This window comes from Bubalus kerabau, chromosome 11 (assembly GCF_029407905.1).
Source record: "Bubalus kerabau isolate K-KA32 ecotype Philippines breed swamp buffalo chromosome 11, PCC_UOA_SB_1v2, whole genome shotgun sequence".
In the NCBI taxonomy this organism is placed as follows: Eukaryota; Metazoa; Chordata; class Mammalia; order Artiodactyla; family Bovidae; genus Bubalus; species Bubalus kerabau.
Window position 1 is genome coordinate 32,805,716 of NC_073634.1, and position 23,444 is coordinate 32,829,159.

At 47.4% G+C, this 23,444-nt stretch overlaps 1 long non-coding RNA gene across 2 annotated transcripts; it reads left to right on the forward strand.

Annotated features, from left to right (window-relative positions):
* The first annotated feature begins 1,478 nt into the window (after positions 1-1,478).
* Positions 1,479-22,778, forward strand: LOC129623037 (uncharacterized). 2 transcript variants are annotated; one of them, XR_008700264.1, is made up of 4 exons: positions 1,479-1,708; positions 12,017-12,069; positions 19,245-19,858; positions 22,551-22,778. It is a non-coding gene; the product is annotated as an uncharacterized LOC129623037 (long non-coding RNA). The 2 variants fall into 2 exon arrangements; XR_008700263.1 differs by lacking the exon at positions 19,245-19,858 and having other exon boundaries at positions 1,550-1,708.
* The last annotated feature ends 666 nt before the right edge of the window (positions 22,779-23,444 follow it).

A 23,444-nucleotide genomic window follows, 5' to 3' on the forward strand; every position in this document is an offset into this window, starting at 1 on the left:
CCTACCTCCAAAGAAAGCCTGTGAATTGGATTTTCAACATACAAATTTTAGGGGGACACACTCACTCGGGCCATAGCACTAAGCATAAGAACACGGGGGAAAAGTCCTACTTTGTCAGTTCCCTAGGAAAAGCAAGTATTCCCTGGACACCTGCACAGGCCTGGCCTCAACACCTGAAATGATCAAGCTGAAGGATTTATCAGGGACTAGATCCAGCAATCTTGTGTTGTGTTGGCAGGAAAAATCCTTTGTCTAATTATGAACCGCCGCATCCCAGAATTGTGGGGCGAAGTCTGTTTTCAATTCCTTTTAACAGAGCTTCTCTCTGTGACAGTTCTAGCCAATTAAGCCTACTCTGCAGGTTCCAGGCAGAGAGGGCTCTGTGTATGGGCTATATTTTGTGCCCAGGTGGCAGATGGACATGGGCCATGCTGAGCGCAGCACTACTGTGCTCACCACCCCAGCTGTGCCAGGATGGCTCCCGGGGGCTTGTGTGGCAACACCGAGGCTCCCTACGCCTGTGCCAACCCAGGCCTCCTGCCCAGCCCCAAATGGCTTTGGAAAAACCTGCCTTAGGTGACGCAGGGCCTCTTTATGGGCACCGTGCCCAGGGCCTGCTGGCTTTTTAAGGACTTGTAGAAAATATCTGAAACCTGAGTTTAAAATGTATTGGTTTCAAGAGACAAAAGTTTCTAATTTGAAATCAGTAAATGTTAATTAAATGCCCAGAAAATGTCAGTGGTCACCTACAGTTTAACTCTTTGTTGTTCGTCACTAAGTCATGTCTGACTCTGTAAGACCCCATGGACTGTAGCCTGCCAGGCTCCTCTCTCCATGGAATTTTCCAGATAAAATCACTGGAGTGGGTTACCATTTTCTTCTCCAGGGTATATTCCCAACCCAGGGATAGAACCCGTGTCCCCTGCTTGGCAGGTGGGTTCTTTACCATTGAGCCACAAGACAGAACAGTAGTGGGGAGTTCCCAGGAGTTGGGACTCTTTGCTTCCAGTGCAAGGAACATGGGTTCAACCCCTAGTCAGGGCACTAAGATCCAGCATGGCAAAACAAACAAACAAAAAAGTAAGAACAATAAGGATAATTTATTTTAAAAAGCTAAAAAGTATAAAAGTCCTTTCAAATTTTCTAGAGCAAAGAGATATTTAGCATGGAGTTTGGGGGCCTTGTGATGTTCACTATGATGTTGGAGATCCCCTAAGGCCAACTTGCCCAGAGCCTGGCCCAGGTGTGTCCTCTAATGACTGTGAGGACTTGACATTTGGGCAAAGCCTGAGTCCCAGCCCACCTGCTGCCGTGTTTCTGAGGTTGCCTAGCTGTCCCAGTTTGATCCAGGCATCACCCAGGCCCCAACACTCTACAGCAAGTTCCTCACGAGGTCATCTAGGAACCACCTGCAGCATTTGGAGCTCTTGTTTAAAATGCATCTTCCTGGGCCTCAGGACCTACTGGATCAGGTTATCTAGGCAGAGCCCCAGAAAGCTGTACTTAGAACCAGCTCCCAGGTGATTCTGATACACAGTAAGCTATATACCAGCGCTTGAGAGCGCATGCTTCCTGTTTGGCGAAGAGCTGAGCTGAACTAGTGAGAAGGAGGTCTCGGGATAGGAAGCAGGACGCTGTGAGGTTCATGGCAGAGAACTGGGCCAGAGCCAGGACCCAGGGAAGATGTCTAGGACAGGAAGGGCAGCAGGTAAGCCCAACAGACTGGGGCTTGTGCCCTTTCTGGCTCCCGAATTCTCCCACCTGCCCCAAGCCAGCCTGCAGGGCTCAGGGCTTAGGCACTGGCAGAAGCTCTTCAGGGCTGGATCAAAAGAAAGGTGGGGGGTGAGGGTCGACATGCACTCATTTATTCAGTGTACATTCATCCATCTAATGTTAATGAAGCACCCACTCCACCCTAGATGCTGGGCTAGGGCCTGGCCATACAGCAATGAACAAAAATGGATGTTGTTACCTGCCTTGTGAGGCACACAGATCTGGCATAGCCTCTGGGCACATCTAACAGGGCTACTTGGGCCTGGCAACAGCTGCTGGGAAGTGAAGGTGGGATCATGGCCCAGGGAAGGGGGTCCCATTTTATTCCAGGTAGGAGGGGCTCAGGCCACTGCAGACTCTGAGGATTGTCAGTTGAGGGGTTCTGCATTATTAGCCAACCAACAAGTAAGTCAACACCTGCCTCTTTCTCCTTATCCCATCCACCTCCAGTTCCTATCCATTCTAGTTTTTAAAAATTTTAAACACCAAAAACATTTTGTACTGGGGTATAGGAGGAGAAGGGGATGGCAGAGGATGAGATGGCTGGATGGCATCACCGACTCAATGGACATGAGTTTGAGTGAACTCCGAGAGTTGGTGATGGACAGGGAGGCCTGGCGTGCTGCGATTCATGGGGTTGCAAAGAGTCGGACACGACTGAGCGACTGAACTGAACTGATAGCCGATTAAAAATGATTTGATAGTTTCAGGTGAACAGGGAAGGGACTCAGCCGTACATATATATGTATCCATTCTCCCCCAAACCCCCCTCCCATCCAGGCTGGCACATAACATTGAGCAGAGTTCCATGTTCTATACAATAGGTTTTTATTGGTTATCCATTTTAAATACAGGAATGTGTACATGACCTTCCCAAAGTCCTTAACTATTCTTTCCACCCAGCAGCTGTGAGTTCGTTTTCTAAGTCTGTGGTCTCGCTCTGTTTTGTAAGTAAGTTCATTTGTGTCATTTCTTTTTAGATTCCACATATTAGGGATGTTATATGATATTTCTCCTTCTCTGTCTGCCTTATTTCACTCAGTATGATACTCTCTAGGCCCATCCATGTTGCTGCAATCTTGTCCATTCTACTTTCAAAATATCTCTTGCACTGCCCACTTCTCTTATTCCCTCTGCCACTAGCCTAGCCCAAAGCCGTGATCATCTTCCTCCAGGGTGATGGCAGGAGCCACTGACCATTGTCGTGACAGCACCATTCTAAACCATCTCTAAAACATTATCCTAACTCCCACCAGGGACAGGGATCCCCTGCTTATAGCCTCTCAAGTGACTTCCCAGGGCTTCCCTGGTGGCTCAAACAGTAAAGAATCTGCTTCCAATGCAGGAAACCTGGGTTCAATCCCTGGGTTGGGAAGATCCCCTGGAGGAGGGCGAGACAATCCACTCCAGTTTTCTTGCCTGGAGAATTCCCATGGACAGAGGAGCCTGGTGGGCGACAGTCCATGGGGTCCCAAAGAGTCGGACACGGCTGAACAACCAAGTACAATACAGTGACTTCCCAAGGGGCTTATTTAAAATAAAATCTCAACATGATTTACAGAACTCCTGATGACTGGCCCCAGGCTTCCTCACCAACCTTGCTTCAGGCAGACACCCCTGCCCCAAAGTTTGTTGGCCTGAGGACACTCACACACCTGGAATGCCTTTCCCCGCTTCCTGTCCTGTTGCCCGAATGATTACTAGTCATCCTTTAGGCTTCTTCTTAAATATTCCTTCCACAGAGATGCCTTCCTTGGCTACTCCCTACCCTCAATACAAATGCGGTCCCCTGTCCATTTCACCTTTACTTTGTATTCATAGTATGTACATAATAATTATAAATTTCATTTTCTTGTGATTATTTAATAACTAAATCATAAGCTCCTCCAGGCGGAAAGCTGACCTGTTTTGTCACTTTTGGCACACACAGTACCTAGCACATTGGTACTCAATAAATATTTGTTGAATGAATGAATGAATGAGCGAGCACATCTTCATGCTGTGCTTGTTCCAGAGTGTCCATCCTTGTGGCAGGAGTCATGGCAAATGCAAGGAAAAGGAAGAAATCATAGTCCCTGCGCTTTGATAGATTTGAGAAGGTACTTCACGAACAAGACATTTATATATGTTATTGACTAATGAATAATTAATGAATTACTCCAAAACTTAGCAGCTTAAAATAATAAACATGTATAATCTCACGCTGTTGCAGGGGGTCAGGTATTTTGCAACAGTGTAATCAGGTGGTTCTGGCTCTCATGAAGTTTTAGTCAACACGTTGGCCGAGGCCTTGGTTATCAAGGCCTCGGTTACCTGAAGACTTGACTGGGACAGGAAGATCCACTTCTAAGATGGCTCGCTCACAAGCCTGCCATTAGTATTTGTTGTTGCCTAGTAACCTCAGCTCATCATCACACGAGCCTTTTCATAGGGCTGCTTGAGCATCGTCCTGACCTTGACATGGCGGCTGAATTCCTCCAGAACAGGCCATCTAAGGGATTTCCCAGGGGGCACCAGCGGTAAAGAATCTACCTTTCGCAGGAAATGTGAGATACAGGTTTGATCCCTGGGTCTGGAAGATCCCCTGGACAAGGGCATGGCAACCCACTCCAGTATTCTTGCCTGGAGAACCCCATGAACAGAGGAGCCTGGTGGACTACAGTCCAGAGGATCTCAAAGAGTAGGACACAACTGAAGCGACTTAGCAGGCATGCACAGACGGGAGAGTACAAACCAGAAGTCGCACTGTCTTTTATGACCTAGCCTTGGACTTCACACTGATGTTTCTGCCACATCCTATAGGCTACAGAGTTCAACTCTACTCATGGAGGGAGAAGACTACACAGGAAGTGAGGATCACTGGGGGCCACTGTAGAGGCCGGCTACCACGTGGTCCCTGCATATAAGTGTGAATTCAGAAAAGGGAACAATCTCTGGAATCATTAGGATTGATTTGATGAATGAGGTTGATTTGCTCTGTATCCTGAAGAATAACTAGCCACTGGAGAGTCCTCCGTGAGTGGAGGGAAGGCAGGCCAAGTGGGAGCAGAGCATGAGCAAAGGCACTGAGGCAGGGAATGGACATCATTGTTAGAGAGGACAGTGGTCTGGCTGGAGCAGACTGTGTTTGGTAAGGTAGAGGTAATAAGGTAAGGTAGGTGACATCAAGCGACTTAGCAGGCATGACATAAGTGGGTGACATCAAGTTAGAGCGGCTTCGGAAGGTCGATAATAAGAAACACTGTAGGCTGCCGTGACGCCTGGCTGTGCTGACGCAGAGCTTCAGGAAGCGTCATCGAGGGGCAGCATGTTGGGTGGCTTGGTCTGGGGTAAGGCTAAGGCAGATACATGAGCCGTGTCCTGGTGAGAACCAGAATTAAGATATTGGCATTAGGAGAAGGAAAGGAGGCAGTGGGTTTTTAAAAAACATTTATTTGGCTGTGCTGGGTTGTAGCTGCAGCATGCAGGATCTTAAGCCTTTGTTGCTACATGCGAAATCTTTAGCTGGTATGTGAGATCTTTAGTTGTGGCAAGTGGGGTCTAGTTCCCTGACCAGGGGTTGAACCTGGGCCCTCTGCACTTCCACTCGACTTGCATTGGGGAGTGCCAAGTCTTAGCCACTGGACCACCAGGAACATCCCAGAGTTTTAGGTATTATTACAAAGAAAGAACCAACACTACAGAAAGCCTGGGAAATGGAGGATGAGGTCTGCACCCCAATTTGTCCTGTGCACAATGTGGGGGGGCATGTTAGTACCTGCTCCACCCACCCCCCAGCATTGAGATTTACATCATGTGATATGATGGATGAAACTACTTTGATAGAAGCTGTAGACACTGAAGGGATTAATACTGTAGGAATGATTCACCTGGGGAGCAGTGTTTATTTTCAGTCAGAGGGAGGTAAAAGTTGGAAAAAGAATAGGGACTATGTGGGGCCATGCCTGTCCAGCAACCCATCACTCTCTCCTTTCTAACCCGATAGATCTAAAACCCAACACCTTTCTTGTCCTTTCTTTGTGCCCCATTCTTCTCCCAGTTACCCATTTGTAGTCTGGGCATGTGACTCCATGGTCCTAGGGAACCTGCAGTCTCCCCATTTTCCTTCACTCCAGTACAAGCCCACAGCAGTCAGGAGACTGTGCCGGGGAAGCATTGGCAGCCACTACCAGTTACTGCAAAAGGCTGAGTGATGTGGGAGACTGGGTCTTTTGGAGCCTGAAGCAATACCCAAAGTGACCAGAGCAGAGGAGATGCTGACCCAGCCAGCAGACCCTGAATTTCAGTGTCTTAACCTCTGTGTCTGTCTAATCTCTCCTGGTCTACTAAGTTCCTTGCCCACAGATAAATTTGCAGAGAAAACACAGTTGTTTTCCTCTTTGCTGTGTTTATCATATGCACAGCCCTGTGGTTACTTATACTCATCGTGTTAGAAATAATGAGGTTCTGGATTTGCATTGTCATTTCCAAGTACTTTCACAAACATCATCACGAAGGGGCATATAATGAAAAATAGAGATATCATGTATTAAGTATCCAGATTTACCCCCGGTTACTGTCATTGCATAGACTCAATCTTCTCATCTGAGAAATGGGATAGCAATAGAACCTACCTCTTCCAGCTACTGGGAGGATTGAATGAAGTTCAGCATGGTGCCTGGCAGGTAATGGTGGGAGGGCAGAAACCTCACTCTCAGAGTGCCTGCAGGCTGGTTGGGGAGACACGTGGGGGAAAAAAAATGTCTGCTTTTTTTGGGCTGCCTGGGCTTTTGTTAATAAATTTCCAGCAGGACGTTTCCGCCACTTGCCTTTTTTTAGAGACATGAAGAGAGGAGAATTGAAAACATTTCCTATGTTGAAATGAAAGGCACTATTTAATCTTGTCACCATCTGCCTGCGCTCCAGGCTTGGAGCCCACAGGCCCGGCTCCCTGTTTCCTAGCGACAGGCAGGCACACCTTCCCCATTAGAGAACACCCACTGCAGGGAATGCTTCCACCCCAGGGAACTGGAAATGAGGTGCCCCAGACCAGAAGGGGGCCCAGCCTCCTGGATGTATGTCTTCGAACAGGCCACCTTGTTCTTCTCCTCCAGGGTCACACAGCAGTAGGGCCAACCCTTAATTTGCCAAGTCCTTGAGGTCGCCCTCAGCGCCCCGAGCCCCCTTCTCATCAGCAAAGCTCTCAGGCTGTTTGCATTTCCAAGGGATGCCATAACAAATTACCACAAGTTGGGGGGCTTATAACAGAAATTTACTTCCTGGCAGTTCTAGGGGTCAGAAGTCCAGAATCTGGGTCTGCTTAGGGTGAGTCCCTTCCAGGGCCTCTGTGGGAGAACTGGCTCTGTGCCCACCTAGAGGTCCCAGTGGGGTCCCCAAGCCCTGATATTTCCTGGTTTGTAGATGTACCACTCTCTGCCCCCATCCTCACAGCTTTCCCCCTTTGTCTCTGTGTCCTCTGTTCTGTTTCTTACAAGGACACTCATAATTGGATTTAGGGCCCATCCTAATTCAGGATGATCACATCTTTCTATTTTTACCTAAATTACATTGCAAAGACCCTCTTTAAAAAAAAATTTTTTTTACTTGGCTCTGCCGGGCCTTAGTCATGGCATATGGGCTCTAGTTCCCCAGCCAGGGATCGAACTTGGGCCCCCTGCACTGGCTGTGAATAGTCCTACCCACCAGACCACCAGGGAAGTCCCACCCTCTTTGAAATAAGATCATTTTAGAAGATCTGAGGTCCCAGGTGGACAGATCTTTGAAAGGGCGGGGAGGGATGCAATTCAACCCACTGCAGAAACTAGCAAGTCACCTGGGCTCTTCCTGTCCAGGTGAAAAGCTTAACAAATGACTCTTAGGACAGTGTGTGGGGATGCCCCTGGATCCCACAGTCAAGTGATATGTATTTTGAAAATGTTGCCATGGGACAAGGCAACAGCTTAACCAAAGAAGACGTAGCCCCTGTGGTGATTTCTCTCAGGGAGGTGCTTTCTGACAAGGTGTCTTCCTGGTGATCCTGCTTGGCACAGGGCAGCAGCCATGTCTGTGCAAAGAGCAGAGAGGCACCCCAGCCTGTCCTGAGTTTCCTAAACATCTCCCTCTGATAATGAAGCTGGAACCTGATCATCTGAAATTCCCACCTTTTTGTTCTTGTCCTTTAAAAAAAAAAAAAAAAGCAACAACAACAAAAAACTGTCACACGCACTTATCCTTTTTTGAAAAGATAATATAATCTCATAGTTTCGGCTTCCAAAGGAACAAAAGGATAGTCTGTGAAGATTCTCCCTCCCACTACCGTCTCCCCACCACTCACCTTTCCAGAAGTCACTGATGTTTCAGTCTCATGTATTCTCCAGAGACGCATAAATAGTCAGATTTTCTTCTTCCACTTACTGCTTAAGTGATAGCTACTGTACGAGCTTTTGTAACTTGCTGTTACAAAAAAACCTTGCAGTACATTCTGGGGATCTCTCAGTAGCAGTCATGAACAGAGCCTGCTCGTAATTCTTTAATTATGAGAAGTATGGCAGAAGTATCCACCGTGAGGAAACACTGCAGGGAAACATTCCCTATGTTTCCTGCTGCTACAAACAGCTGCTTGGAGGAACTCTCCATGGGCATCATGTCCTACATGGGTGGCAATAAGTCTCTAGGTTAAAGTGCTGGGAGTTGCTGAAGTCCCCTCCCTCCATCACAAACCTTCTGGACTCGAAGGCCCTGGACTGAATGGCACAGCCTCAGAGAACCTGGCTTGGTTAAGACGGCAGGTGGAAATGCACCATGAACTAAAGCTTGGCCACCGGCTAAAGCTTTGCCACCAGGCACGACCTGTGTCAAGGTCCCTGGACTGAGGTGGTTGGACTGGAGACTGCAGGCTTGGTACCAACTCCAGTTCTGCTCAGTGTGACCTTGGCAAGTCACTCACCCTCTCTGGGTCAGTGAGTACCTTAATCCCTGTCACTCCCTCTTTCCCAGATTTTAGGATGAGATGGGTAGATGTGCTCCAGAGCTCACTGTAACCCAGGTCCCGACAGCAATCACATCCTGTTTATTGCTAATAATGGTGGCTATGAAATAGCGTGAACTTCATTTCACCCCTCCTGCTCCTGTGTCTTTCCAATCTTACGTCCTTGTTGTTTTTCAGTCACTAAGTCGTGTCTGACTCTTTGTGACCCCAAGGTCTGCAGCACACCAGGCTTCCCTGTCCGTCACTATCTCCCAAAGTTTGCTCAAACTCACGTCCATTGAGTCAGTGATGCCATCCAACCATCTCATCCTCTGTCTCCCCCTTCTCCTCCTGCCCTCTGTCTTTTCCAGGATCAGGGTCTTTTACAATGAATAGGTCTTTTCCAAAGTATTAGAGCTTCAGCATCAGTCCTTCCAATGAATATCCAGGGTTGATTTCCTTTAGGATTGACTGGTTTGCTTTCCTTGCATTCCAAGGGACTCTCAAGGGTCTTGTTCAGCACTGACTCTCTGAAAAGAAAGATAAGGTTGAGGGAACATCTTCCTTTTTGGAATTACCTGGTCTGCTGGGGCAATGTGGGCTTCAGGCAAGCAGGTCTGGGAGGTCTGACCCAGCAGACCCCAAGAGGCAGGGAAGGTTGTGTGGGAGATCCCAAGACCAAGTGACAGACAGGTGTCTGAGAGGACTTTCTGCCAGAAGGCCTCAAATACAGATAGCTAACATTTTTCTGGTTCTTTACAAAGTGCTTTCTCATATGTTTTCTCAGTTAATATGTGATTCAGCCAGATTCTTAGTGGATTTAAGCAGAAAAAGAATCTAGTGAATATTCTGGGTGGGAGCTCACAGAATTGCCTTCAATTTGAAGTATGCTGCTCAGAAGTCCGGAGAAGGCGATGGCACCCCACTCCAGTACTCTTGCCTGGAAAATCCCATGGATGGAGGAGCCTGGTAGGCTGCAGTCCATGGGGTCGCTGAGTCGGACATGACTAAGCGACTTCACTTTCACTTTTCACTTTCATGCATTGGAGAAGGAAATGGCAACCCACTCCAGTGTTCTTGCCTGGAGAATCCCAGGGACGGGGGAGCCTGCTGGGCTGCCATCTATGGGGTCCCACAGAGTCAGACACGACTGCAGCAACTTAGCAGCAGCAGCAGCAGCAGCAGCAGCAGCAGCTCAGAAGTCAGATGGGAGCCAGGAAAGAGGCTGTGAGACCCCATGGCCTCAAACACTAGATTTCACCCAGGCTGGACACAGGCCACCAGAGGCTGAGGTGACCTCTTAGCACAAATTGTCATCTCCATGGCTGGGACAACCTCTGTGCTGCCCTTTCAAATCACTCCAGGATGAGCGCCCCCTTCTGGCCTGGATGCCTGATGAGTGGAGCTGGGGCAGAGCCTGCACCCGACCACCATGGAGATAAAAGTGGGTGGCCTTTTCACTTTCTCCAGTGAGAAGCCAGCTGCTCCAAAAAGAGTTACAGAGGGGAATCCTCAGTCCTAAGGAGGGTGGGTCAGATGTCGGGTAGCAGAAGGGCAAGTGTTTATGACTATTTGCACAACAATCTTGGGGTCTAGGTTACTGTATGCATATCTTACTTCTTGAGAGGTACTGGGGGGTAGGACCTTTACCTGAACCAGGGCTACCGGGATCTTTGCATCAAAACCTCTGCATATCTGGCCTGACATTGCAGCTGATTGTTCACAACCAATATACCATTAGGGATGTGGTCCAGAGAGCCCTTGAAGAACCTTCCTCCCCTAGAGACTTCAGAGGGATCACAGCCCAATCATCACCTTGCTTTTGTACTTCCAACTTTCAGAACTGTGACACAGTTTTCTGTTCTTTTAAGCCGTGTTTGTGGTAAATCGTTGACAGTCTTAGGAACTGAATACAGACAATTGTTTGGTTATTCTAAAAAGGTTTTTGGGCCCACCATCTATCTGGGCTCCAGCCTCATAGACCCCCTATTCCCCACCAACTTGTGATCTCCCCTTGGTTGCCTGGATCTTGCAGCCCTGTCAGTGGCCCCTCCTGGTTGGAAGGCTCAGATCCCCCCTCTTCCAGCAGAATCTCCTCACTAAGCTCCCTCCTTGGGTGGGGGCCAGACTCCCTGGGTGCCCTTCCATTCCCTCTGGGCCCCTGGGTCCCTAGGGCCCATGCTGAGAGCAACGTCCATGACTGGTGCCACTGGTGGAAAATACTGATCTTGGGGAAAGAGGCTCTTTGTGACTCTTGGGCATTGTTGTGGCTCCTATCAGCTGTGAAAAAATCAAAGCACCTGCATGCCTAGCCTAGAATTAGCCAATTCCCCCTAATTGCCTAAAGAACTCACCTGGGCAGAAAGGGTACTATCACCATAGATGACTAGGGTGTGAACTAGGTGTGTAGACAGGGAAGAATGCAGCAAAGTGTGTTTGTTAGAATTCCTTTCTGTGTCCCATTGTCTCTGCAGGCCCAGCAAACATTTGTTTACCAATAACTCGCTTTTCCTTGGTTGCCTTCCTCTCCTTGGAGGTTTCAAACCACTACCCCAAACATCCTCTCTTGTCTTTAGGTGAAGATGATATTTAAGGTGAGTGTTTCAGCAAGTTACTCAGTTTTCCTTAATTTCTCCCATGAATACACATTATTAAAATTTTGCTTGATTTTCTCCTGTTAATCTAGCTCATATCAAGTTCATTCTTAGACCAGTCAGAACTTACAAGGGTAGAGGAAAATGTCTTCTTCCCCAACATTTACCTTGGGGTAAATGAAACATCAAACCTGCATGGAAGTGATGCAGTCTAGTGAGGAAAGACAGACAGATGCTCAGCAGCAAAAGATGTCCTTACCAGATGACAGTGAGGGGATCCTCTCCAGAATCAGGATCAGCATCCTAATTCCCCAGGCGAGTCACCAGGAACCCTTGGAATAGAATGTGGGGGTCCCAAAGTGCTACCAGGATGGAGCATCTCCTGGGGAGGGTGCTAGAGGGCAGAGGGCAGACCTCCCAGAGGGTGGGGAAATGGTATCTAAAGGAAGACAGACTTAGTGCCACCTCCCACCTAGGTCTCTGGGCTTTTGTGGTATAAATGGATGCAAAGAAGAAATGGACACTTTAAGAGTGGCTGGGTTTGATTTATATTGAAAAGGACAGGAAGTGGGCTGGTTGAGAGTGTGAGGAGGAGGACTGAGCCATGGTGGACACAGTCATCAAACTGTCCTCTATGCTATCATATAATCCTCCTCTGGTATCTTATTGGATGACTATAGTAAAGCTTTCTCCTGTTTTTCAGTTACTTCTGGATGCCAGACTGAGGATTCCTTCAGTGCTGACACTGACATCAAGGTGGGCACAAACCAGCTGCTCCTGGAGGTTACAGTTGAGTGGGACCTGCTTATATTGGAGATGGGGAACTGGGGAGCAAAGGCAAAGAGATGGGCAAGCACTTTGTGTTCTGGGCTGAGAAAGAGCCATTTGGGCAAAGGTGCCAGTTTGGGGGGGGTGAGGCGGGGAGGGTAGGGTGGGGCTGGCTTGCGGGCTACCTTTTGGCACCATTCAGGGCCAGGCTAGGGGTGCCTTCTTGGGTTTTAAACATGAGGAGACAGTGCATGTGGGGGCACGTGATGTCATCAGTGTTGCAGAAGGTTTTTCAGGTTTGTCGGCTCTTTCAATCCTTCTCCCTCCTTTCTTTGCCTTTTTCCACTGAGAATGAAACCGCACTTCTCCTTGGCTGGGACTCGAACCCAGACACACCTCTGGTTGGGACTTGAGCCCATGGGATGAGACTGGAACCCACTGTCTTTTAAATTAAAACGGATCACCTGATCTGAAATTGCAGAACTCATCTCAGGACTTAACGAAGCTCAAGTTCTTTGATTCTGGTGCAGAAAGAATTCAGGGAGAGGCAAAGTGACGTATTAGTATAGGACACTTGTGGGCGATACAAGAAAGGGAGTACCACCCTGAGAACTTAGTGGGCTCCAGTTTTATAATCAAAGGAAAATGTGAAGGGGGAGAAGATCACTTTCTTCTTCATTCTTTGAGTTTTTCATCGTTAACTCCTACATGTTGGGTGGGGGAGCTTTTGATCCTATATGGCTCTGTCATGATGCTATGGAGATGAATAAAAAGACAGTAATGTATACTAAAATATGATAAATAATCTCAGATTTCAGTATAATTTCATATTTTCCTTATATTTTTATTTTGAGTGCACGCAGAGAAGCATGTCCTAGGAATTGTTAACTTATTGACCTCACTGGGCAGGATGTGGGTCTCATTCCACCGTTGCTTTGAGGCATGTCTCGTGCTTCTGTTCCATGAATTTGTTGCTAAGGAAGTGTGCTTTCTTGAGTGATCATTAACTTAAGGGGCGGGGAGGGTCTCCCATACTTTTTTCTCTACTTATAATCCCTTAGTGGGATTAACTATTTAATCACCTACATTGTCCCTTCATTCTGTTACTATCAAGAATACCTACTGGAAATCAGTCTTGTTGGAGGTTGCAGGAATTACAGTGAGACCCACACCCAGCTTCTAGGAGCTCATCTCTGGCTGGAGAGACCGATAGATTAAGAAACACCCTTCAGTGTAGTCGAATGGGCACATATAAGTTGCCTGGGAGCACATAGGAGGACCCCCAAACTCAGCGCGGCTTCTCAGCACTAGAGTCACTTGAGCTGAGTCTTAAAGAATAAGTTATTATTCCAGGCAAAGAAAGGAATAGAAAATACGTGTGATGTAGGGAATGGTCATTGTTGCAGTTGGGACTCTGAGGTATGTGTTTGTATGTTGGGAGAAAGGAGGGTAGAGGTGAGCCTAGAAATACAGAGCATGACCAGATGGAAAAGGCCTTGAGTGTCCTACAAAGGACTCTACCCTTATCTTAAAGCCCAGGTAAAGGTCACACATGGCTTCCCTGGTGGCTCAGTGGTAAGAATCCACCGGCCAATGCAGATGTGGGTTCGATCCCTGGGTTGGAAAGATCCCCTGAAGGAGGGCATTTAAACCCACTCTGGTATTCTTGCCTGGAGAATCCCATGGACAGAGGAGTCTGGTGGGCTACAGTCCAAGGGGTCACAAAGAGTCAGACACGACTGAAGCGACTGAGCAAAGCACACAACCCGAAAGTCACACATAGACCTTTTCTCTTTTGCCTCTCGCCAGCTTCCAAGCTCTGTGTCTCAAAATGATTAGCTAAGAATGCTCAAACTACTGCACAATTGCACTCATCTCACACACTAGTAAAGTAATGCTCAAAATTCTCCAAGCCAGGCTTCAGCAATACGTGAACCGTGAACTTCCTGATGTTCAAGCTGGTTTTAGAAAAGGCAGAGGAAGACAGAGATCAAATTGCCAACATCCCCTGGATCACGGAAAAAGCAAGAGAGTTCCAGAAAAACATCTATTTCTGCTTTATTGACTATGCCAAAGCTTTTGACTGTGGACCACAATAAACTGTGGAAAATTCTGAAAGAGATGGGAATAGTAGACCACCTGATCTGCCTCTTGAGAAATTTGTATTCAGGTCAGGAAGCAACAGTTAGAACTGGACATGGACCAACAGACTGGTTCCAAATAGGAAAAGGAGTACGTCAAGGCTGTATATTGTCACCCTGCTTATTTAACTTATATGCAGAGTACATCATGAGAAACGCTGGACTGGAAGAAACACAAGCTGGCATCAAGATTGCCGGGAGAAATATCAATAACCTCAGATATGCAGATGACACCACCCTTATGGCAGAAAGGGAAGAGGAACTAACAAGCCTCTTGATGAAAGTAAAAGAGGAGAGTAAAAAAGTTGGCTTAAAGCTCAACATTCAGAAAACGAAGATCATGGCATCCGGTCCCATCACTTCATGGGAAATAGATGGAGAAACAGTGGAAACAGTGTCAGACTTTATTTTTCTGGGCTCCAAAATCGCTGCAGATGGTGACTGCAGCCATGAAATTGAAAGACACTTACTCCTTGGAAGGAAAGTTATGACCAACCTAGATAGCATATTCAAAAGCAGAGACATTACTTTGCCAACAAAGGTCCATCTAGTCAAGGCTATGGTTTTTCCTGTGGTCATGTATGGATGTGAGAGTTGGACTGTGAAGAAGACTGAGCGGCGAAGAATTGATGCTTTTGAACTGTGGTGTTGGAGAAGACTCTTGAGAGTGCCCTGGACTGCAAGGAGATCCAACCAGTCCATTCTGAAGGAGATCAGCCCTGGGATTTCTTTGGAAGGAATGATGCTAAAGCTGAAACTCCAGTACTTTGGCCACCTCATGCGAAGAGTTGACTCACTGGAAAAGACTCTGATGCTGGGAGGGATTGGGGGCAGGAGGAGAAGGGGACGACAGAGGATGAGATGGCTGGATGGCATCGCTGACTTGATGGACGTGAGTCTGAGTGAACTCTGGGAGTTGGTGATGGACAGGGAGGCCTGGCGTGCTGCAATTCATGGGGTCGCAAAGAGTTGGACACGACTGAGTGACTGAACTGAAGATTAGAACTGTTTGTCCCCCTGAAACTAGCTAGACACTGACAAGCATCACCTGTTCAGCTAAATGAATCTTCCCCTGGTTGTAAACACAAGCTAAGTATAAGTCACCTCGGCAATAGCTCACAGTTACAACTTGTAACACCTTACTTGTAACTCCTCCCTGTAAAAGTCTAAGGCAACCATTGAGACATTCTGATCTTTACATCTGGGTGGATTCTTATCTTATTGAAATATACTGACTAAGTTAATCTCCTCAAATGTCCAGTTTCTGCCTTTGACACTATGATATGCTTGCTTTTTCCAACTTCCTGGAGGGCAGAGTGACGCGATACGGCTTTGCTAAATAATACTGTACCCAACATTTCTAAAGGACTCTACTGTCTCTGTGTACTTTTCCATGTATGATCTAATTTAATTGACACTGTTGTCCTGGAAGACAGGCAGAAATCAATGTCACCATTTAGAGATGGGGAGATTGAGATTCACAGAAACCACATGGCATATGTGGGTCACACAACCTGTAAGTGTCAAAATTCTGCACTGGAAAATGGGATTTTTTTGTTTTTCTTTCTACCCCACTGTGCTCCTTCATCAAGTTAACAACTTTTAAAAAAACATTTGCTGATTTATTTGGGGGTATTGGGTCTTAGTTGTGGTACTTGGGATCTTTAATCTTTGTTATGGCGTGTGAGATCCAGTTTCCTGAGCAGGGATCAAACCTGGGCCCCTTGCATTGGGAGCTCAGAGTCTTAGCCAATGGACCACCAGGGAAGTTCCTAACAACTTTTAAAAACAGTACCAATACCCCCTTCAAAAAAGAGCCCGCTCTCTACTTTTCTTTCCATTTTGAAAGCTCAGGCCTCATTTGCAGACAACCTTAAGCAGGAAATAACACAGTATATCAGGATGATGCATCAGGATAATTTCCTTGGGCTTCAGGGCAGGGTTCCTGGGACTCAGGATTCACATTCACCAGTCATCTTGAGCTTGTCCTTCCTGAAAAGGACTCTGGTTCAGATAACTGTTGCACATGCATCCTGAAGGCCACTTTTATATAAACACAGAGCCCAAAGGCCCGGCTCTCACTGTTCTTATTAACACTGCTGCTTTCAAAGAAAGAAAAGCAGCCTTTGATTAGCTTCTGCCCCAACTGAGAGAGAGGCCAGTCAAATCAAAAACCGCTTCAGCTAAGGGAGAAATGGATGTAACAGGACTGCATTCTCTCAATCCTAATTGACTTTTCAATTTCTCTTTTATTTAATAACCTTTTCTGAAATGACTGATGTCACTGTTCTGTATTCAGAGACTTTCTCAGCTAACGTATCCAAGGCTTGGAGTGAAGGGCAGCTGTCCATCTATCACAAGCCATGCTGCCTCTTCCCACAAGAACTGAATTGAGCACTTCCTGGGTACCCACGGCATGCCTCAAGCCTATCTTGCTGCCAGAGAAAGCCAAGACCAGGTCCCTGCCCTTGAGGAGCTCACAGCCCTGGGGAGGAATGGGGAACTAACACACAGGAAGAAACGCAAGGAAAACCAATGTCTGGGGCTCCAAAGCAATCCAGGGAAATAGCCGTGAGTGGACAGATGAAAATTCCTGCCAACCTGGAGGGAAGACAGAAGTAAACCAGAGAGTCAACTAGAAAGCTATGAGCATCAGGGAGGAGGATGGGGAATCAAGCAGGGAGCAGGGTAAGGAAAAGACTGTAATTTTAAATGGGATGCTTGAGTCAAGGTCCAAAGGAGGGGAAGGACCAAGCCCTGAAAAACATCTGGAGAAGACAATCTGGGGAAAGGGAAGGGAGCAGTCAAAGGATCTGAACATGGGCAGGCCTGGAATTTCTGAGAAACAGCAAGGTTAGAGAGTAGGTGTTTTCTTGGCCAGGGGTTGTAAGAGGGGAAGGGTCCTTTTTAAAAGGACTCACTCTGGGCAGCAGTACAGGGAAGCATCTCTGAACCTCTATTACAGTTCTCTGTGCAGTTCCAGTGTGGCTGGAAGCGTGGTATTGAGGAAGTGGAGGTCACAGAGGTGAGGAGGGACAGATCACCTGGGGGTCTCAGCAGCTTTCTTCAGGGGACACCAGTGAAAGGTTGGGTACAGAGGAGAAATGTGATCAGATGTTGATTCTAAAGGGATTATTCTGTTTTAAGAACAGTGTGGACAAAGGGGTAGAAGCTGGGGGAGAAGTTAGTGCAACAGAGTTGATAAGTACATGCTTGATGTTTCCAGCTTCCAAAGTATCTGTGCATTTTGCATTCCCACCAGCAATGTATGAGAGTTCACTTGTCAACACTTGGTGTTATCAGTCTTTAACTGTAGCCTTTTGAGTGGGTATATATTAGTATCTCATTGTGATTTTAATTTTTTTCCCTAGATGACTAATGATGTTGAGCATCTTTTCATGTGTTTCATCAGTAGAGAGCTGATGGTGGTTTGGAGCAGGGTGGTGGTAGCACAGATGATGAGAAGGGTCTGAGTCTGGATATTAGAAATCTCTAGAGTGGGCATCCTTCCTGAACCCTGTGGGAGAGGGAACCACATCCAGACAAACTGGATCTCTGTCAGAATTGTTGTTCCCAATACTCCTCTTCCCCTTCTTCTAAGAGGCTAGAGCCCTGATTTTGGCCAGGCATATGGCTATCCAGAGTGTACTTCCCGCTTCCCTTGCAGCTAGTAGAGGTCATGTGATTAAGTTTTGGTCGATTCTATATGAGCAGAGGAGTTGAAGGTAGGTCCCAACACCTTCTTTAAAGGGCAGCTGGCACATATTCACCTCTTCTTTTTCTGTTTAATACTTATTAATTAACTTACTTAGCCAGCCACACCAGGTCTTATTTGTGGCATGTAGGGTCTAGTTCCCTGACCAGGAATCAAACCCAGTTCCCCAGCATTGAAAACTCAGAGTCTTAGCCACTGGACCACCAGGGAAGTCCCTCTTCACTCTTTAACATCCTCTCCCTCTAGCCCTTTCCTTTGAACATAAAAACCATTGCAGGCTCCACCTTCAAGATGATAGGTGCCAGAGCTAGAAGTCCCTGAGCCCCAGGCACCGTGGAGAGCTCTGTCAGCCCTAGACTGCCACTTCCTGATGTCTCAAATGAGAAAAAGAAGATATACTTTTAATCGGTTTCAGCCATCATTATTTTGTTTTCCCTGGTGGCGCAGATGGTAAAGAATGTGCCTGCAATGCAGGAGACCCAGGTTCAAACCTGGGGTTTGGAAGATCCTCTGGAGGAAATTGCATACTCCAGTATTCTTGCCTGGAGAATCCCATGGACAGAGGAGCCTGGCAGGCTACAGTCCACGGGGTCACAGAGTCAGATGCGACTGAATGACTAACTCCACTACACTATCATTATTTTATTGGTGGTAATGTTCTCAGTGAACTTAATCTAAACCCATTTGACAGGCAACCAACAGCATCTGCTGTCAAACAGCTTCTTGGAGGAAGGGATACATACAATTATTAAGAGCTTCCAGATGAATAGGGCTTAGGGAATCAGAGACCAAAACGGTGAGAACTCTAGTCTAAGGCAGGATAGTGAGCCTGGCTTGAGGGTGAAACTACAGAGGGAGTGAGTGCAGAAGGCTCAGATCACCCCAGGGCTGGTGCTTTTAAGCCCAGAGAATCCACACTGTGTTTAATGGCCCCTGGAGAAAGGTTACCCCCTTCTCCCAGGGTCCCCTCCCATGTTTAACTTAAATGTATCACGTTGCGGTTTAAACCCTCTTCCCCGATAGTGAAGCATTTTGGGATGGACACGTACACAATGCTATATCTAAAATGGATAACCGACAAGGTCCGACTGTAGAGCACAGGGAACTCTGCTCAAAGTTATGTGGCAGCCTGGATGAGAAGGGAACTTGGGGGAGAATGGATACATGTATATGTATGGCTGAGTCCCTTCACTATGCACCTGGAACTATCACATTGTTAATCAGGCATACAAAATATAAAGTTTTTAAAATTAATTTTTAAAAAATGAGACAATGCAATGAAATAAAGCCTCTTCCCTTATTCACAGGGAATAATCCTGGTTTCAGCGTTGGAAAGCTGAGCCTCTATGTACCCTTAGATGTGATTAAATGCCACTCCGTCTCTCCACACAGCCAGCCAAGCAAGCAGAGCTGAGTCCTAACCTTCCTCGGTCCCAACCATCTGTTTCTCTAAATATGTTACTTTCATCCCCAAAGACCAACTCTCAGACCAGACGGAGTGAGCTGGCCAGGGCAGGAAGCCCATCTCCTCCCTCAGCATCCGCCCAGGCCTGGCCTCCCGGGCTCTCACTCGTAGAATAGCTCCATCCTTCTCTGAGTCACCTCCCAGACACTCACCCTTTTAGTCTGCGCCAAAGGAGCCAAGCCCCAAGCATGAGACCCCTGGCAGCTCAGCTGGGCTGGGTGTGTGGCAGAGCTGCCTGGAGGGGCCCTCTGCCTTCCAGAAGCCATCCTGATGTCAATCATCTGAGATGCAGGACGACCCGCCATTGGAACACCCAGGCCCAGAGCCCAGAGAACATCTTTGATTACTGAGACGCCTAGGCTCCCGAGGCCAGCTGCTGAGGATTTTCTACACCCAGACGTTCAAAACAAAAAAGCATTCTTATTTTCACGTGGATTCCATCATGGCACTGTGCAGGTATGGCACTGGGAAAAGAGAGAGCTTTTTGGTCAGGGTCATTTGAGGAGCCTTGGACCCTGGCCAAGGGGCCCGAGTGCTGGTTCTGTTCACTGTGGAGACAGAGGGAGGCAGGCTGAGAGGGAAGGAGGAAGGGGAGACGAGGCACTGCCCTCCGCCCTGGGTCTGCAGGTTGCTGCGATGAACGCAGTGCCTTTCCTCCACCAAGGATGCCTCAAGAAGGCAAATTGGATTTTTTTCTAAAAATCAAATTTTGATTACCCATAAGTCAGCCTAGCCTCCTGTCCAAGCTGTATGAGATGAGCAAGAGTGTTACACAGATGATGTAATTCCAGCTGAAAATGAAGAAACTAGGGCTTTAGTTAGCCTTACTGCCTCATCTCAGAGACTTTTAAGCTTTGGTTCTGGCTTTTTGTGCTATTGTCCATAGCCCAGTAACACCCTCAGCCCCCGTTCTCACACTGACTCTTGCCTAGGGCCCAGCTTGAGACCCATCATCAAGTCTAAGAAATGCCTCTTGGACTGCAGCTCCTTGAGCAGGTGTTTCAGGCCCTCAGTCGGGGTGTCCTAAGGCCCCCCAACCATCTGCAGTGCTTCAGGGCATTGCATTGCTAGAAATTCCAGCCAAGTTCTTCATATGAAGAACATCATGGGAAATGTAGGTGTATATGCAGTGGAGGGTGAGAGGAGGAACCTGGGCTTCGTGGGGAAGCTAATTTTATGACTAATTAAATCTGAGAAGATGTGGAAAATCCTAGCACTGATTTACAACACTCCTCATAATAGTCTTCACACCTTCAGTCTCCCCAAAGGGTTGTTTTCTTAGGAAGAGGAGCAAAGCGGGCATCTCAAGGTTTTCTCCTTTGGTGAGAGGGACTAACGGTGCTTGGGTGTCCAGTCTCTGTCCCTCTCTCTTACTTTGTGACCTTGGGCAATAATGCGTTAACCTCTCGGAGCCTCATTTCCTTACCTGAAAAATAGCACTGTTATGAAAATCACACAGAAAATTCACACCGAGCATTTAATGTCTCTGACATATAGTAAGCACTCAGGCTAGGGTAGTAACCATTACTGCGTTGTTCATTATATGTGATGTTCTTTGCCTTTTCAACCCCCCCCACCCCCGCCCCACCACCAAACTTCATCTTCTCCTAAAAAGAGGCTGACCTGTGACTCCTGGGTCTGGCCAGGACCTTTATCAGTGTGGAGACAGCACCTTCCCACTGAAGTGCGGGCTCCTGGATGACTGGGGGGTGCCCTCGTCTTCCTCTGGGCCACCCATCCCCATTCCTACCACGCCAGGCGCCGTGCCAGTCTCAGCTTGATCATGAAAGATCCTGAAGATGTCACTGTTGGAGAAGAAAGAAAAATGTTCCCTCTACCCATCTGAGTTCTTGGTTGAGACTCTTAAAAGAAAAGACAGATTAACCAGAGAGAAACAAACAGAAGTGTATGAACATGTATACCTCATGAATACATGGAGATACCCAGGCCCCGCAAGGTGGCTTTGAATTCAATATTAAATACCATCTTAATAGGGAAATCGGGGCTTCCCTGATAGCTTAGTCGGTAAAGAATCAATCTGCAATGCAGGAGACCCCGACTTGATTCCTGGGTTGGGAAGATCCGCTGGAGAAGGGATGGGCTACCCACTCCAGTATTCTTGGGCTTCCCTTGTGGCTCAGCTGGTAAAGAACTGCCTCCAATGCAGAAGACCTGGGTTCATTCCCTGGGTTGGGAAGACCCCCTGCAGAAGGGAAAGTCTGCCCACTCCAGTATTCTGGCCTAGAGAATTCAATGGACTATATAGTCCATGGGGTCGAAAAGAGTCAGAAATGACTGAGCAACTTTCACTTTCACTTTTTAATAGGGAAAGGGACGAGGCATTGTACCTCTACTTATTAGGGTAGAATCAATTTTAGAAAAAATGAATGGGCCCTCAGAAGAATAAATGGTAGGTATGATAGTTTGTGGAGAAGGCAATGGCACCCCACTCCAGTACTCTTGCCTAGAAAATCCCATGGACGGAGGAGCCTGGTAGGCTGCAGTCCATGCTAAGGGTCGGACACGACTGAGCGACTTCACTTTCACTTTTCACTTTCTTGCATTGGAGAAGGAAATGGCAACCCACTCCAGTGTTCTTGCCTGGAGAATCCCAGGGACGGCGGAGCCTGGTGGGCTGCCGTCTATGGGGTCGCACAGAGTCGGACATGACTGAAGTGACTTAGCAGCAGCAGCATGATAGTTTGTGAGGGCTTTCCAGGTGGCTCAGTAGGTAAAGAATCCACCTGCAATGCAGAAAATTGCCTGCAATGCAGAAGACCTGAGTTTGATCCCTGGGTCGGGAAGATGCCCTGGAGAAGGAAATGGCTGCCTGGGAAATCCCATGGACGGAGAAGCCTGGCGGATACAGTCCATGGGGTCACAAAAAGACGGGCATGACTGAGAGACTAAATCACTACCGCCACATGATAGTTTGTGATGAAGTTCGTCTGTGTGTGTTGTTAACGTCTAGTTTCCTCTCCTATGATGCTTGATGAAATTCCTTGGGAGGGGATTTGTGACAATTGAGTTCCTTCCGGAGGATCTATATTTATGTAGATAAGGGGAGTTCAGAGAAAGCTTCTCCCTGCCTTTTCTGGTTTTCAAGTGCCTATAGTTCGCAATAATCATTATAACAACTTCATTGCAGGAGCCTCTTGGGAAGCAAAGAATCAAGAATCTGACCCCTTTCACTTTAAGAATGAATTTTCTTTAACAAGATCTGTGGCCTGGGGCACCCTGCCTGAGATGAGAAGATAACCCAGGAGAGCCCAGGGAACTCCCTGGAAGGGAACCGGGAGGCTGGGCCACAAACGCAGCCACAACACCAGCATGGAGGGGACCAGTTCTGGGCATTATGTGACCCAGAGGCTGCAGACGTCTCCCAGCACACCAGCCCCACTGGCTGTGTGTGCTAGCGTGACCATGCTACACACTGCCATCCGTTCATTCAGGCATGTTTACTGCACTGTTCTGTTACTGCTAGGCTCTGACCTAGCTGTGGGAAACAGCGATGAAAAATAAATAAATACCCGATCTTATGGGAGCTTGTTCATTAGGGGTCCCTGTGTGATCCTCTGTCTTAGCAATAAGCTGCTCTTTCCTCTGGTACAGGGAGGGCAACTCGCATGAGGGTCTTATGAGCTGCTTCAGGAGAGAAGGGTGGGGGAAGGTCAGAGTGGACGTCCTGCTTCTGCCCTTTTCTCAGATTCCTTCAGCTTAACATATTCCATGTACCAACATGCTGTATTTGGGGGTAGCCTGTTCTGAACCCTGCCAGTACTTAGGAGAAATTTGAGTACAGCAATCACATAATCTAACTTTTGTTTTATTTAAAATTTTAATTAAAAATTGTATGTAGATTTCAAAGTACTTCAAAAGTAGTCATTGAAAATGAAAATAGTCAAATGAACTCTCATAGATATTAGTACTTGTTACAGCAGCACCCCACTTATCTGGACCAAAGCTGGGGCTGCCGTTACAGTATACCACAGACTGGGCAGCTCAAATGACAGAAATGCATTTTCTTACAGTTCTGGAGGCT